The sequence below is a fragment of the Hipposideros armiger genome, unplaced genomic scaffold (assembly GCF_001890085.2).
Source record: "Hipposideros armiger isolate ML-2016 unplaced genomic scaffold, ASM189008v1 scaffold_46, whole genome shotgun sequence".
Taxonomy (NCBI): domain Eukaryota; kingdom Metazoa; phylum Chordata; class Mammalia; order Chiroptera; family Hipposideridae; genus Hipposideros; species Hipposideros armiger.
This window is the reverse complement of record NW_017731396.1, coordinates 3,830,722-3,847,057: the sequence shown is the minus strand read 5'-3', so window position 1 is coordinate 3,847,057 and position 16,336 is coordinate 3,830,722. Positions and strand designations below refer to the sequence as shown.

Here is a 16,336-nt window from a genome sequence, read left to right as displayed (position 1 = left end):
CCACTGAGCCATCCGGGTGGCAGCTCAGCTCAAGGTGCCGAGTTCAGTCTTAGTTGTGGGTGGGTGTAGCCCACCATTGAACAGGCAGCCTTGTTGTTACACCAACTAAGCCATCCTGTCACCTGTTGGCAGCTCAGTGACAGCTCAGCTTGGGCGCAGCGTCACTGGCCCAAGTGGGAATTGATCCGGCAGCCCTGTTGCTCAGAGCTCGCGCTCTTAAGCCAACTCTTAACCAACTGAGTCACTCGGCCAGCCCTATGCCCTTTTTTTTTTTTTAAAGGATTTGATTGTAAGTTGCAGACGTCACAATATTTCATCCTAGAATACTTCACCTTGTCTCTCATAGGAATGACCTTATTCTCCTGCATAACGACAATGTCATTATCACACAAGAAATTTACTATTGATAAAATGATATTATCCAATAATGCAGTCCACATTCAGATTTTCTCAATTTAAAAAATATCAGGATCCATTCAAGAGACAGATTGCATTGATTTGTGTCTTTAGTCTGCTTTAATCTAGAATGATCCCCTAGACTTTAAATTTTTTATTTTTTAACTTTCACTGAAGTTTAACATATAGCCAGAAAGTATACAAATTATGTGCCCAGCTAGGTGAATTTTCACAAAGTGAACACACTTGTGTCACCAGTACCCAGACCAAGAGATCAAATGTGACCAGGACCTCAGAACCCCCCCTGATGGGTCTCCCATCACTGACCAGTCCCTAAAGGTTGCCCTGGCTCTGACATAAAATCCATAGATTAATTTTCTCTGTTTTTGAACTTTACATAAACAGAATCATAAAGTGTGTCTGGCTTCTTTCACTCAACGTTATGTTTATGAGATTCATCCATGTTGTGAACAGTTCATTGTCACTACTATATATGGTTATTACATCGTGTGAACGTATTTGGCCCTTCGTTTGTTATTAACCACTGTGCTTAACAGACATTTAGGTTGTTTCCCCTTTTGGGTGATTATAATCAGTGCTGCTGTGAAAATACCTGTCTGTCTGTGAACATACATATGCGTTTCTGATGAGCTCATCTGCCTTTTTGTTTTTCATGATAGCGACATTTAGGGAGTCCGGGCCATCTGGTTTAGAGTGTCTGCTATCTGGGTTTGTCTGATTGGTTTCCTCACGTTTAGATCCAGGTTGAACATTTTTAGTGAGGATACTGCATAGGTGTTAATTGTGTCCTTCTCAGTGAACCACACCGGGAGGCATGTGATACCAGTTAGTCCCATTACTGAGGATAAGTTTGATTGCCTGGTTAAGGTGGCATCAATCAGATTTCTTCATTGTAAAGAAAACTTTTTCTCAACTAGCCACTTTCTTTGCAACGGCTGCTAACATTTTTAATATCTTAGATATAATTTCTTATTGAGTCACAAAGTTCTTGTGGCCAAAACCTTTACTGTAGAATTCCAATAGGTGTGTTGTGGTCAGTTTAATGAGTTTTGACAAATACATATACCCGTGTAACCACCACCACAGTGAAGATAAAAACAGTTCCAGTGTTCCTGAGTGGTCCCTTCTGCTTTCCAGTAAATCCCAGCGTCTGGCCTCGGGAAATCTGAACTGCTTTCTATCACTATAGATTCTAATGTCTTTCCTAGAATTTCATGTGAATGAATTCATAATGTATGCATTCTTTTGTGTCTCACTTCTTTTGCTCAGAATAATGCTTGTGAAATTTATATTGTGGTTGTCAGTAATTCATTACTTTTTATTAGTGAGTAGTATTCCATTGCATAGATTTACCACCATTGGTTGATCTATTCATTTGATGGACATTTTGATTATACTGATTACTATTGCTGTATCAGAGCATTACTGCAAGCTTAGCAGTTTAAAACAGCCTATGTTTATTGTCTCACAGTGTCTGTGGGTCAGGATCAGGGCACAGTTCAGCTGCGTCTCACAGGCAGCAGCAGCAGTCAAGGTCTCTGCCAGGGCTGTGATCTCACCTGAGTCTCTACAGGGGGAGGATCTGCTCCCAGCTTATGTGGTTGTTGGCTGTGTTCAGTTCCTTAATGACTGTGGACTGAGGGCCTCAGCTTGTTATGGGCTGTCAGCCAGAGGCCCCCCCCCCCGTTTCTTGCCACGTGGGTCTTCTCAACATGGCCACTTGCTTCCTAAAGCCAGCAAGAGAGAGAATCTCTTAGCAAATCGAACATTACAGTCTTGTGTATTGTAACCGTGCACATGTAATTACATGCATCCGGTCACCTTTGCCGTATTCTGTTTGCTCGAAGCAAGTTGCAGGTCCCACCTGCACTCAAGGGGACATCTACCAGGAGGTGGATCATCAGTCAATTTAGAGCCTGTTCCCCACATGATGGGTTCTCGTGTAGGGTTACTATGAATATTCACGTACAAGGTGTGAAAGACAGTAAAAGACACATTGCCATTAATCTCCCTCAAAATATTCCCCCTCGCTTCAAACACACTTATCCCATCGCTCCTGCCCCTTTCTGAAGCAGTTCTGGAAGTCCTTTTTCGTGAGTGTCTTTAGTTGTGCTGCCATGGCTGCTTCAATGTTCTCAATCATTTGACTTTGGGGAAGAGCCAGAAGTTGCACGGTGCCAGATCTGGTGAATAAGGTGGATGAGGACACACCGTAATGTTTTTATTTGACAGAAATTGTCATATCAGAAGCGATGTGTGACACGGAGTGTATCATGATGGAGGATGGTTTATGGCACACTTTAAAAACACCTTCTCTCAACCGTAGCTCACACCCGACTGACTGCACTGAACAAGTTGAAACTTGTCACACACTGTTACTAAGGTTCGATGTGCCACTTCCCACATTGAAAATCCTGCCTTTCCCTTGGAAGGCGCTCAGCAGCAGCAGTCACCGTAGTTTTGTGATCACAACAGAAAGGCTCCGTGTCACACATCACTTCTGGTATGGTAATTTCTGTCAAATGAAAACATTATAGTGTGTCCTCATCCACCTTATTCACTGGATCTGGCACCGTGCGACTTCTGGCTCTTCCCCAAAGTCAAAATGACCATGAAAAGTAAACGTTTTGAATCAATTCAGGACATCGAAGCTGTTTGTGAGAACATGTTTTCATTTTTCTTGGTAAATATCTATGAGTGAAATTGCTGGGTCATATATAAGTGTATTTTTAGTTTTATAATAAATTGTGTGTTTGCAAAGTTGTGTTATTTTTCATTCCCATCAGCAGTGTATGAGAGTTTCAGTTGCCCACATCCATACCAACATTTTGTATTGTCTGTCCTAAATTTTAGCCATTCTAATGAGTTTGTAGTGGTATTTCATTGTGGCTTTAATTTGCGTTGCTGTGATGACTAGTAATGTTGAGCTCCTTTTCATGTGCTCATTGGTAAAGGCTGAGGTTTGCTTTTATCCCTTGTATGGATAGCAGTTGTTCCATCATCATTTGTTGAACAGATTACCCTATCTGCATTGAATTGTCTTGCTATCTTTGTCAAAAAAAATTGTATGTACATAGATCAATTTCTGGACTCTTATTTTGTTCCATTTGTCTTATATGTCTATCCTAATACAAGTGAAATACTGTCTTGATTGCTGTAGCTTTATAATCTTGAAATCAGATAGTGAAGGCTTTATTCTTTTTCAAAATTGTTTTAGCTTTGGTCCATTGCATCTGTATATAAATCTTAGAATCAGTTTGTCAATTTCTACAGAAAAGCTCGGTGGGATTTTTATTGGGATTGTGACGAATCTATAGATCAGTTTGGGGGAGAATTAACGTCTTAACAGTAGTGATGTTCTAATGCACTAACATGGTTTATGTCTCCATTTAAGCCTTCTTTGATTTTCCTCAATAGTGTTTTGTAGTTTTAAGTGTGTAGGTTATATACACATTCTGTTAAATTTTCTGCTAAATATTTCATATTTTTGACTTATTGTATTTATGGATTTTATTATTTATTTATTTAAAATATTTTTTTTATTATCGGGGAATTGGGAAGGGGAACAGCGTTGGGGAATCGGGGAAGGGGAACAGACAAGTTGCTGTCCTTTTTGTTCTTCAGTCTAGTTGTAGAGGATGTCGCTTCACTGGCCCATGTTTGTATTATCATTGCGCTCTTTCCGGCTGAGACAGATTGGCTCACGGCAGCTTACGCTGGCTGCTGGCCACTCATGGTAGCTCACGGCAGCCCACTGCAGCCTCACTGCAGCTTACGCCGTTGCTGGCAACTCACAGCAGCCCAGCTCCAGGTCGAGTTGTTGTTCACCATCTTAGCTGTAGAGAGCACAGCGTCACTGGCCCAGGTGGGATCCGAACCGGTGGCCCTGCTGCTCAGAGCTCATGTTCCCAAGCCAGCTCTTAACCAACGAGCCACTCGGCCGGCCTGGGATTTTATTTTTTAATTTCATTTTTTAATTGTTCAATGCTAGCATATAGAAATAAAATGGAGTTTTGTATATTGGCCTTGTATCTGCAACCTTGTGAAACTCATAATTCTAATAGCTTTTTTGTAGATTCCTTATTTCTCCATAGATGATAGTGTCATCTGCAAATAAAGACAGCTTTACTCCTTGCTTTCCAGTTTATATGTCCTTTATTTTTCTTGCTTTATTGTACTGTCTAGGATTCCTCCAGTATAATGTTAAAAGGAATAATGAGAGTACACATTCTTGCTTTGTTCCTCATCTTAGGGGAAATGCATTCAGTCTTTCACATTTAAATATGATGTTAGCTATAGTTTTTTTGTAGGTGCCCTCTATCAAGTGGAAGAGATTCAACTTTTATTTTTAATTTGCTAAATATTGTCACATGCTCTTTTTGCTGCTGTGTTGATCCTGTTTTCCTCCTTTATTCTGTTAATATGGTGATTTATGTTCATTGATTTTTTTCACATATTAAACCAGTCTTGCTTCTTGGGTAAGTTCTACTTGGTCATGGTGTATTATTCTTTTTATATATTGCTGGATTTGATTTGTCAATGTTTTGTTAAGGGTTTGTACATTTATGTTTATGAAGGTTATTTATAGTTTTCTTTTTTGTTTTAAATTATTTAATTATGTATTTTTAAATACATATAAGGCTATTAAACGTTTCTGTTTTTTCTAGTGTCAGTTTTGGTATGTTGTGTATCAAGGAATTTGTCTGTATCATTTTAGTTGTCAAATTTGTTGTTTTAAAGTTTTTATAATATTCCTTATTATTTTTTAAATGTAGAAATGCAGTGATTTCCCCTTTTTCATTCCTAATATTGAAATTAGTGTCTTTAAAAAATGAGCTTTTATTTCATTGATTTTCTTCTATTTGTAATTTTTTATGTTATTCATTTCTTGCCTTCTATTTACTTTGGGCTTCATTTGCTCTTATTTTTCTAGCTCCTTTTCTAAAGTTAGTACTTAGAACTATAAATTTCTCTCTAAACAGTGCTTTAGTTGCATTCCACAAATTTAGATATGTTATGTTTTCATTTTCCTTTGGTTCAGAATGTTTCCTAAATTCCCCTGTGATTTCTTCTTTGACCCATAGATTATTTAGAAATCTGTTGTTTCAATTCCAAATATTTGGGAATTTTTCCAGGTTTTTTTCTGTTATTGATTTATAGTTTAATTCCGTTGTGGTCAGAGACCATACCCTGTGTGCTTTGAAATCTTAAATTTGAGATTGATTTTGTGGTCTGTCTCGGTAAATTTTCCTTATGAACTTGAAAATAATATATATTCTAATGTTGGTGGAGTGTTCTACAAATGTCAGTTAGGTTATGTTGATTGATAGAGTTATTTAGGTCTTTTATATCTTTACTGACTTTGATAAAGGAGAAAGGATTATTAACCTCTCCAACTATAATTGCAAATTTGTCTGTTTTTAAAAATTCTGTCTGATTTACTTCATATATTTTGAAACTCTGTTATGTGCATACTTATTCAGGATTATTATGTCTTTTTGATTGACTCCTTTATATTTGGAATGTCCCTGTTTGTCATTGGTAATATCTATTACTTTGAAGTTGTCTGAGATTAATCTTGTCACTACAGCTTTCTTACGATTGGCGTTTGCATGGTATATCACTTTCCATTCTTTGGCTTTTTACCTATGTGTGTCTTTTTGTTTAAAGGGAGCTTTTTGTAGACAGCATACAGCTAGGTCTTGCTTTACCTGCCCAGTCTGACAATCTTTGCCTTTTTTCTTACACATTTTATTCAGGAATTGGGGGAGGGGAACAGACAAGTTGCTGTCCTTTGGTTCTTCAGTCTAGTTGTGGAGGACGTTGCTTCACTGGCCCAAGTTGGCACCATCATTGCGCTCTTCCCGGGTGAGGCAGATGGGTCACCGGCCTCTGGATGGCCGCTCATGGTGGTTCTTGGCAGCTCACGCTGGCTGCTGGCTGCTCACAGTAGCTTATGGCAGCTCACTGCAGCTCCACTTTAGCCCCACTGCAGCCTACGCTATCGCCCGTGACTCACGGCGGCCCAGCTCCAGGTTGAGCTGTTGTTCACAGTCTTAGCTGTAGAAGGTGCAGCATCACTGGTCCTCATGTGGGATCCGAACCTGGGCCCTGCTGCTCAGAGCTGGTGTCCCAAGCCAACTCTTAACCAACGTGCCACTCGGCTGGCCCAATCTTTGCCTTTTAATTGAAGTGTTTCATTTATAGTTGGATTTAAGTCTGCCATCTTGCAATTTTTTAAATGTTTCTTTTCTTTTTTTTTTTTTCTGTTCAGATTTTATTTGAAATCCACTTCAAATTGTCAAAGCTACAAAAGGTGGGAGGACATCTGTATCATTTTTGCGCAGTCACAACATCCTAAAACAAAATGCTACTACTGCCAGTAGATCCATTATACACATTTCCGATGAAATTCATTAGCACAATCAAAATTTCATTTCGAGAAACAGCCACAGTGAAAGTAATTTATACAATATAAAACAATGACAGGTCTACAGATGCAGTTACTTGTGAGTTTACACATGCATTCATAAACAAATAAACAAAAATCCCAGGAATGCGCTTTCATTTGAATTTTTTTTTTAAACCGACAGTTCAGGCATAAAACAAAATTGCATTTCCAGTAAATCACAGCATCTTAAAAATTTATGTCAGTGTTTGTTTTTCTTTGACGTTTTCTGAGACCTGTGTGGCGATCGGGACTGGGCTGTGCATCTCCTCCCTGAGTTTTCAGGAGATCTAGACCGTGAGCGCCTAGACCTTTTGGGTCTCCTTGAACCAGATGTGATCTTTCTTTCCTTGTTGGAGAATACTCGTCTTCTTTCTTGTCTTTGGATGGGGATTCCAATTTTTCTTTATCCTTTTTATCTCTTTCTTGTTCTCCTAATTCTTTTATCTCTGTAGTGTTCTACTTGCTCCTGAAAACTCTGGCCTGGTTTTTTAGCTCGTTTTCCAGATTCCAATTCATCCTGAAACTTCATAACTTTGAGCTCGATTTCACGAAGCTTAGCTCATTTTTTCTCATTCATTTCAGAGTACTTGGAGAACTTGGATGCAGTCATTTCTTCTTTGATCAGATTAGAATACAAACAATGTTCACTGGATTTGGAACTTTGAGTATCTTCTTCATCTTCACTTTCTTCTTCTTGATTTTGATTTTCTTCTTCTGATTTTTCATGCTGGTCAAATAACACCCATTTAGATGTTGTTACAGCCTGTGCTGCCAGTTCAGATTCATCTACAGCTTCCCATTTTGATGGGGCAACTTTAAATACAGGTTCTTTCTTCTTTGAGTCTTGAGTCACACAAGGCACAGATTGTCGTCAAAACTCTTGGTGGGGATTCCATCGAGGTCATCAGTGGGAGCAGCGTCAATAGGAGTTCTGTCTACATCTTCTAGAGGTGCCTTATCAAGCTCCTCACTGGGGGCACTGTCAAGGTCATCTGGTCTCCTTTTCTTCAATACTATGTACAAGTCCTAAGAAAATATTTTGTAGTTGGATCAAAAATGGTTCTGAATGAATTGGCAATCTTTCCATGCTCCGAAGTAGGTTGTTTCAGACCGTAGATGGCCTTGAATCATATGCTAGGTAGCGTTGAGGTCTGAAAATATCTGATATAATTTTGTTTCAAAAAATTTCCTATAATACAAAGCATTGGCAACTTTGGCTGACAAAACATCAGAAACCAAATATAATCTGTCAATTTTTTTGGGGAAGGGTGTCTTTAAGATGGACATTGACTCTGTAATGCAATCCACTATTTCTTTAGCAGCTTCAGCATTATTGAGACAGAAAACCATTGCACTTCCGATATCATTTTTCCTTGCAGTTAACCCTCGTAGCATTTCATCTAATTTGTCCCTGTTCTTCCTTAAGTTCTCCCTTTTTACTAGGCTTCTCTACAAAAAACTTCTGTTTCTTGCTCTTTAAAAAAAAAATAAAAATTGGGGGATATTGGGGGAGGGGAACAGCCAAGTTGTTGTTTTTCATTCTTAGCTGTGGAGGGTGCAGCAAGCTCAGCTTCAAGTCTAGTCGCACCACTCAGTTCAGTCTCAGTTGTGGGTGGGCATAGCCACCATCCCATGTGGGAGTTGAGCTGGAAACCTTGCTGTTAAGAGCACACGCTCTATCCACTGAGCCATCCGGGAGGCTCAGCTCAAGGTGCTGAGTTCAGTCTTAGTTGCCGGCGGGCGTAGCCCACCATTGAACAGGCAGTCTTGTTGTTAGGAGCATGTGCTCTCACCAGCTGAGCCATCTGCCACCTGGTGGCAGCTCAGTGGCAGCTCAGCTCAGGTGCAGCTCACTGGCCCATGTGGGAATTGAACCAGCGACCCTGTTGCTCAGAGCTCGCACTCTTGAGCTAACTCTTAACCAACTGAGCCACTCGGCTGGCCCCTGTTTCTTGCTCTTCTGACATCCCTTGCAGGTATGGATTTAAAGGGGGTAGCCTCCGAAAGATCCATTTTTGAACATATGAAAATCTTCCACCCGCCGCTTAGTTGGAGAACCTCCCTGCAGAATAGAATAAAGCTTCTTTTCCACCTCTAGTAAACATGGGCTGATTTTCAAATAAGAATCTGAACATGGGATTGTTGATTTCTCTGTTCATAATCATAGCTTCAAACATTGGCCCTTTGTGTACGACAAACTCGATCATGTGATGTATCATGGTGAGCATATCCCTTCTCAAAATCCCCCTTGTTTATGGCGGTGGTAACATGGGAGCATTGGGGTTTTTTAACCATTCTCTAGGCTGCGCATTAAAAGGCAGTGCTGATAGAGGTGGCAGAAGCGTGTGTTCCGTTATAGAAGGTAGAATGTATATTGGATGTGGAGGAATAGGCACAGCTTTACCCCAACCTAACTTCATTTTAAAAGACATAATCATGTTTCCATTAAAAAGTTTTTTAGAAGAATTTTATTGGGGAACAGTGTGTTTTTCCAGGACCCATCAGCTCCAAGTCAAGTAGTTGTCTTTAATCCAGTTGTGGAGGGTGCAGCTCAGTGACCCATGCGGTGATCGAACTGGCAACCTTGGTGTTGTGAGCACTGCGCTCTAACCACCTGAGCTAACAGGTCGCCCCTTCACTTAAAATTTTGAAAGGTCTTTCAGCATCTCTTCTATTCATCAAAGCCACAAAGCCACAGTTTCTCTCTCTTGCCCTTTCTTCATCAGTTCTAGGCCACATAATTTTCACACTGGCCAATGGTCCAAATCTTCCAGAGTCTTGGGCACAGCATTTCATTCATCTGCAGAGTAATATTTCCAGGGTATAAATTAGCAGTGCTCGGATCTCCTACGTCATGTGATCCAGGTGCATAATCGTCAAGAACAGATAATCTATTTCTTTCTGAAGGCGTATCCATGGAACGACGCTGAGGCGGCTCAAATCGACTTAACCTGCCGTTTGTTTTATGTCTCGTCTTGCTCTTCTTGAATTTGTTTCAGTCCCTCTTTGAAGAGTTCCAAATTGCCGTTTTTCATTTCTTTCTCCCCTTTCTTTAGTAGAGGTTTTTTGGTTTCTATCACAAGAAGAGATGCAATCTTTCACTGGATGACTGACTTGGACAAGTTTTTTGATCTGCAAATCTTGAAGACGGCTTATGAATTTTGCCCTTTTTTTTCATCTGTTTCATGTTCTTTAGCTGCGTTAACCGACACCTCCATGCACAAATGTTTTCACTTTGTTACCATTGTTTCCTTCAAAAGCAGCAAGAAATTCCTCATAAATCTCAGCAGCGGCCTTTTCATCCTCCTTTTTCTTCAGTTCTTCTCTGTCCTTCTTACTTAAAGTTCGCTTAGCTGTACTCATGTTTCCAATATTGAATGCTTGAAGTTTGTTTTCTAGAAGAGGTCTTGAAAGATTCTGATGAGGAGTATCGCAAAGGCTTTCTCGGGCACTTTCATTCCTAGAATTATGTTTCTTTGGGCTCTTAGGTCATATCCGTCTTGGCGTGTCACTGTCTGAGGGTCCAGATGCACCCATATGTACATCTGAAGATCCAGATGAACAGCCGATGATCTGGCCTTTGAACTGGCTTTCCGAGATCTGCCTGGCGTTTTGTCCTCCATCTTGAGCTTTGCCCTCCTTCAGCCTTAAATGTGTTCCTTGTTCCCTATTCTTTTGGATTGAATTGTTTTTTTTTAGGATTTCATTTTATCTCTACTATTGGTTTAGCCATCCTTCTACTTTTGTGGGGATTTTTGTATGTTAATTGCTCTAAGGTTTACAATATGTTACTTTAAGTTACCATAGCCTACGTTCAAGTGATATTATACCAATTCACATGTAATGTAAGAACCTAGCAACAGTGTGCTTCTATTTCCCCTTATCCATTATACTGTTAGTGCCATTGCTTTTACTTCCACATGTCATAAACCCCACAGTACATTTTAAATTATCTTTGAAAACTAGAGAATATATATGTTTAAAATATCTTTTATATTTACAACATATTTGTCATTTCTGGCATTATTCTTTGGTGTAGACAGTGTTTCTATCTGGTATTGTTTTCCTTTTTACTTCTGCTTAAAGAAAATTTTTTTTCTTTTCTTTTTTTTAGAGATTTCTATTGGGGAATTGGGGGAGGGAAACAGCTTTGGGGAATCGGGGAAGGGGAACAGACAAGTTGCTGTCCTTTTGTTCTTCAGTCTAGTTGTGGTTAAAGAATTTCTTTTAACATTTCTTGTGGTACAAGTGTACCATTGACAAATTCTCACAGCCTTTTTTTTTTTCTTCTGAAAACATCTTTATTTTGTGTTTATTTCTGACACATATTTTCCCTGGATATAGAATTCTAGGTTGACTTTTTTGTCTGTGGGCATTTTAATGATACGATTTCATTTTATTTCTTGGCTTGCATAGTTTCTTATCAGGAGTGTGAAGTCATTCTTAATCTTAGTATCTGTAGGTAACGTTTCTCTTTTTTTCTGGCTGTTTATAAGATTTTCCCTTTTTCATGGTTTTTTAGCAATTTGATTATGTTGTGCCTTAGTATGCTTTTGTTTGCTCTGCTTGGGATTTGTGGAGCTTTTTGGATCTGTGAGTTTGTAGTTTTCATCCATCTTGAAAATTTTTTAGCCATTTTTTCAAAAACATATTTTTGGTCTTCCCTCCCACCCCACCCCGTTCTTCACTTTGGTCTGTTTCTGTTGCCATGGCTAAAAGTGCACTTAACTTTTCTTCTCTAGTATCTAATTTGCTGTCATTCCATTCAGTGAAATTTTTATTTCAGATATTATATTTTTCATCTCTAGAGGTTCTACATTCTTTTTATACCTTATATTTCTTTCCTTACTATGATCATGTTTCTTTTAATTTTTTTTTGAATTGCACTATATGTCACAATTTAGTTTTAGGTGTTCAATATAATTGACTCAATATTTGTATTTTTTAAAATACATATTTTTTAAAAATTGAGCTCAATTCTTGAATAAAGTTACAACACCTATCTTAATGTTCTTCTCTGCTAATTATTTTTCCTGACTTTTCTTATTATGGGTTACACTTTCTTGTTTCTTGACATATGTTGCGAGTTTTGATTGAATGCTGGATGCTTTGAATTTTACACTTGAGAGTCTGGATTTTGTGGTCTTACTTTACAGCGTGTTGAGCTTTGTTCTGATGAGTAGTTAAGTTACTTTTGGTTCATTTTGAGCCTTTCAAGTCCTGTTTAAGCTTTTTAGGGTGGATCTGGGGTTGCCTTTACCCTGGGTTATCTGATTCCATGGCACACACACCCCCCCTCCCGCCCCTGCCCGGAGCCCTTCCAGTGTCTACTGAATGCCCTGAATGGGCAGTGAGGAGACTCCACTCGGGTGTTTGGGACTTGTGAGGCCTGTGAGGGCTCTGGGCACACTGTTCAGCTCTCAACTTCTTCATCATCCTATTTTCAACTCCGTCGTGGAGTTCCACTCTTTGCACACATTTTAATATTTGGTAAAGACTTAAGGAAACCTCTAGGCAGATTTCGGGAGTCCTCTTTCTGCATAACTCTCTGCTCTGGATCTCTGTCCTGCAAGTTTTAGCTGCCTTGGCCTCCCTGAACGCCAGTCCCTGTTTCCCCAACTCAGTGAACCTGCCATGCTCTGCAGGGACCCCCCTCCCTCTCCTTGAGATGAGCCTCTTGGCAGAAAGCCAGGGTGATCTTAGGGATCATATCATTTGTTTCTGTTCTGTCAGGAATCACAGTCCTGCTCTGCCTGCTGTCCAATGTCTACGAACAGCGGTGCCATTTATTTTATTTAGTTTTCTGGTTGTTTACAGCAGGAAGGTACATCTGGTCCCTATTACCCCATCATAGAGCGTAAGTCTTGGTTGATTTTGAGTGGAGCAGTGACACGGTGTAACATCTGTTACTTCACTCTGAATGTCAGGTGCTGGCATTACTCCCACTATTCCCACAGATGAGGAAACTGAAGCTCAGGTTGAACAGTCTGCCCACAGTCACTCAACTATTAATGCCATCATTTACATGTTTGCACCGTACCAGTGCCTCTCAAAGTCTTTGTTGAATTGAATCTTATTCTTCCAGCAAAGAACTATAGGCCAGACTGGCTTAGGACGTACCCAGAGCTCCCCAGGCACTTGGCAGATGGAGGACTGCGCCTAGACCTGGATGTTCTGCCGCTTGCTCAGACTGAGCTGTGTGTGCCCTTGACCTCTGCTGTGCTACAAGATCAGCACACGGTCACACCTTCTGGCTGGGGAAGGTCAGTGCCTGGGCAGCAGGAGTGAGAGCACTTTTGTCTGTTAAACTGAAAGCGTTTCTTTCTCTGCCGCTGTGGTCTTTTGTTTTGTTTTTTAAAGCATGCTTATGCTTTTGCCCTTCTCCCCTTCCTGCTCTCCCCACTCTGGTCCCTGAGGATCCTGAGTGTGGATTGCCTAGAGCCTGCTTGTTGTACCTTTGCAATAGACCTCAGCTGTGATTTCTAAGCCTTACTATTATTATTATCGTTTTAAAATCATAGGCCACCCTGTCAAGATGTCCAAGTTGGAATTTAATTTGTAGGGATTTGTCCTCAGCCAGAAAATCGACGTGACCACTTAAGGGTTAATGGAGGGGCAGGTGTTTGAGAAGTGTTAGGTTTTCTTAAAAGCAGGACTGGGGAGACTCATGGGCCTGCATGAGCTTGGGGATCCAGCTCCAACAGGCAGTTGGCAGCTCAGGCCTTTGCCTTCTTTGAGGAAGCTTCTAGAGCTGCATGTTCAAGGTGGGATCTGTCCTCTGTTGGCATAAGGAAGTAGGGCGGTCAGGGTCCTCCGAGGGGCCTGGAGATGTTTTGGACGGATGTTTGCATAATTTGCAGGATGTTTAGGCCCCTGCCCTCTCAGTGCCCATGGTGACATTCAGAACCACCTTCATATATATATATATATATGTATATATATAAACTTTATTGGGGAAATTGTGTGTTTTTTCCCAGGACCCATGAACTCCAAGTCAAGTTGTTGTCCTTCAATCTTAGTTGTAGAGGGTGCAGCTCAGCTCCAAGTACAGGCTCCGCTCTCAATCTAGTTGCAGGGGTCGCAGCCCACCATCCCATGTGGGAGTCGAACCAGCAACCTTCTTGTTAAGAGCACGCGCTCTCACCAACTGAGCCATCTGGCTGCCCACCAGCAGCTCAGTGACAGCTCAGCTTAAGTTGTCGTCTTCAGTCTAGTTGCGGAGGGCGCAGCTCACTGGCCTATCTGGAAATCGAACCGGCAACCCTGTTGCTCAGAGCTTGCGCTCTAACCAGCTGAGCCACCCAGCCGCCCCCTTCACATATTTTCAAGTGCCCCTTGGGGGTGTTTCTCCCCCAGGATTGAGGACCATCAGGCCACAACAGTGCACTGAGAGTTCGTGCGAGGTTGTAGGTGAAATGTTCCGGGAAAGACACTGCTGTTGTCCTCTGCCGGTTTCATTTGGGCCTAAGTATGCAAAGTGGTTCCTTTGTTTTAATTTTTTAAATTAAAAACAATACCAGCACATATTTATTGAGTTCTGGTGATAGTCTAAGTGCTGAGGGTCAGCCTTCCATAAATGGTAAAGTGAAGAGTTCCGGTCAAGATGGCGGAGTAGAAGCACATTTTTTCAGGTTTTGGTGATTATGAATAGAGCTACTGTAAGCATTCAGGTGTGAGTTTTTGTGGGAATGTAAGTTTTCATTTCAGTGGGATACATACCTAGGAGTATGATTGTTGGGTCATATGGCAAGTTTATGTTTTACTTTATGAGAAATGCCAAACTGTTTTCCACAGTGGCTGTGCTAATTTGCATTATCACCAGTAATGTATGAGAGGAGCATTTGTCTACATCCTTGCTACCACTTAGTAGTGTCACTTTTTAAAATTTTGGCCATTCTAATAAATGCGTAGTTGTATTAAAAATAAGATGACAAAGTGCCTGCCTTCAAGGAGCTTAACATCTAGTGTAGAGAGATAGATAATAAACTATTGGGTTGTCAGAAAAGTCAGGATGCATTTTTGCAACGAAAAACAGAAAAATACATCATTACTTTTCTGACAACCCAATAATTATCCAAGGAAGAATTTCAGGTGATAATATCAAGGAAATAAACATGGACACTTGTAAGGATGAAGAAGTCCATTTTGGTCATCAAGAAACAGTTTTCTAAAAAACACTGACACAGAAAATGGGGGATGGGCCATTTTAGACTGCAGATATTTCAACATGAGCTAGAGAATCATCTAGAACAGGGTCGGCAAACTGCGGCTTGCGAGCCACATGCGGCCCTTTGGGTAGGGCCCAAAGTAAAATTGAAAATGAAAATGAAAATAAAACTATCATAGTTTCATTTATAAAAATTTTAAAATCACCATTATTCACATAGTGGTGATTTCATTTGTTTTATGGCTCTCGAATAATTTTTCAGTTGTTGTGAGGGACAGGATTGGCTCTTCTATCTCAGAAGTTTGCCGACCCCAATCTAGACTATAATCGGTATTGGGCAGTTTCCTGATTGGTGAGAAGCCCTTTGTGCGTTCACTGTGAGGGCTGACCGACTTCAGACAGCACTGTGAGTTGGAATACGGTTGGCGGAAACGCTTGCTCCTCTCTTAGTAGCCCCAAGATTGAATATGGGGGGGCTGGCTTTGGTGTGCCGGGACCCCAGAAGGCTCTAGGAAGCCAAACCTTGAGGAATTTGGAGAATGTTGCTGTTGGAAGTTCCTTGGTGGGGACATGTACACACATTATGTGCTTCTTATAGCCTTTTAATGTCTTTGGAAGAATACATAATATAAGGAACCAGCATCAGTGGTGGGTCCCCTAAGGAAGAGGGGACTGAGTGTTGGGATGAGAGGATGGCTTCCTTTAAGAAATTTTTAAATATTGGGGCCGGCCGAGTGGCTCAGTTGGTTAAGAGCTTGCCCAAGAGTGCGAGCTCTGAGCAACACGGTCGCTGGTTCTATTCCTACATGGGCCAGGGATGCTGTGCCCCGAGCTGAGCTGCTGCTGAGCTGCCAACAGGTGGCAGGATGGCTCAGCTGGTGTAACAACAAGATTGCCTGTTGGATGGTGGCTATGCCCACCTGCAACTAAGACTGAACTTGGCACCTTGAGCTGAGCTGCCGTCCAGGTGGCTCAGGGGATAGAACGCGTGCTCTTAACAACAAGGCTGCCAGTTCGACTCCCGCATGGGATGGTGGCTACGCCCACCCGCAACTAAACACAGCACCTTGAGTGGTGCAACTGGACTTGGAGCTGAGTTTGCTGCACCTTCCACAACTAAGATTGAAGGACAACAACTTGGCTGTTCCCCTTCCCCAATTCCCCAATAAAATCTTTAAAAAAATAATTTTTAAATATTAAAAAACATTATAAAATATAAAATAATATAAAAATATAAATAAAAAAATTTTTAAAGCAGGGCTGGCCAAGTGGCTCAGTTGGTTAAGAGCTCGCTCAAGAGT

General features: G+C 40.9%; 1 protein-coding gene and 1 pseudogene across 1 annotated transcript in view; one reads left to right on the top strand and one right to left on the bottom strand.

The window, feature by feature from the left end:
- The window catches only part of PEX14 (peroxisomal biogenesis factor 14), a 130,752-nt gene that overhangs the window by 4,299 nt on the left and 110,117 nt on the right, over nt 1-16,336 (top strand). The window lies entirely within an intron of this gene.
- LOC109381298 (U2 snRNP-associated SURP motif-containing protein-like) lies at nt 7,068-10,491 on the bottom strand (annotated as a pseudogene).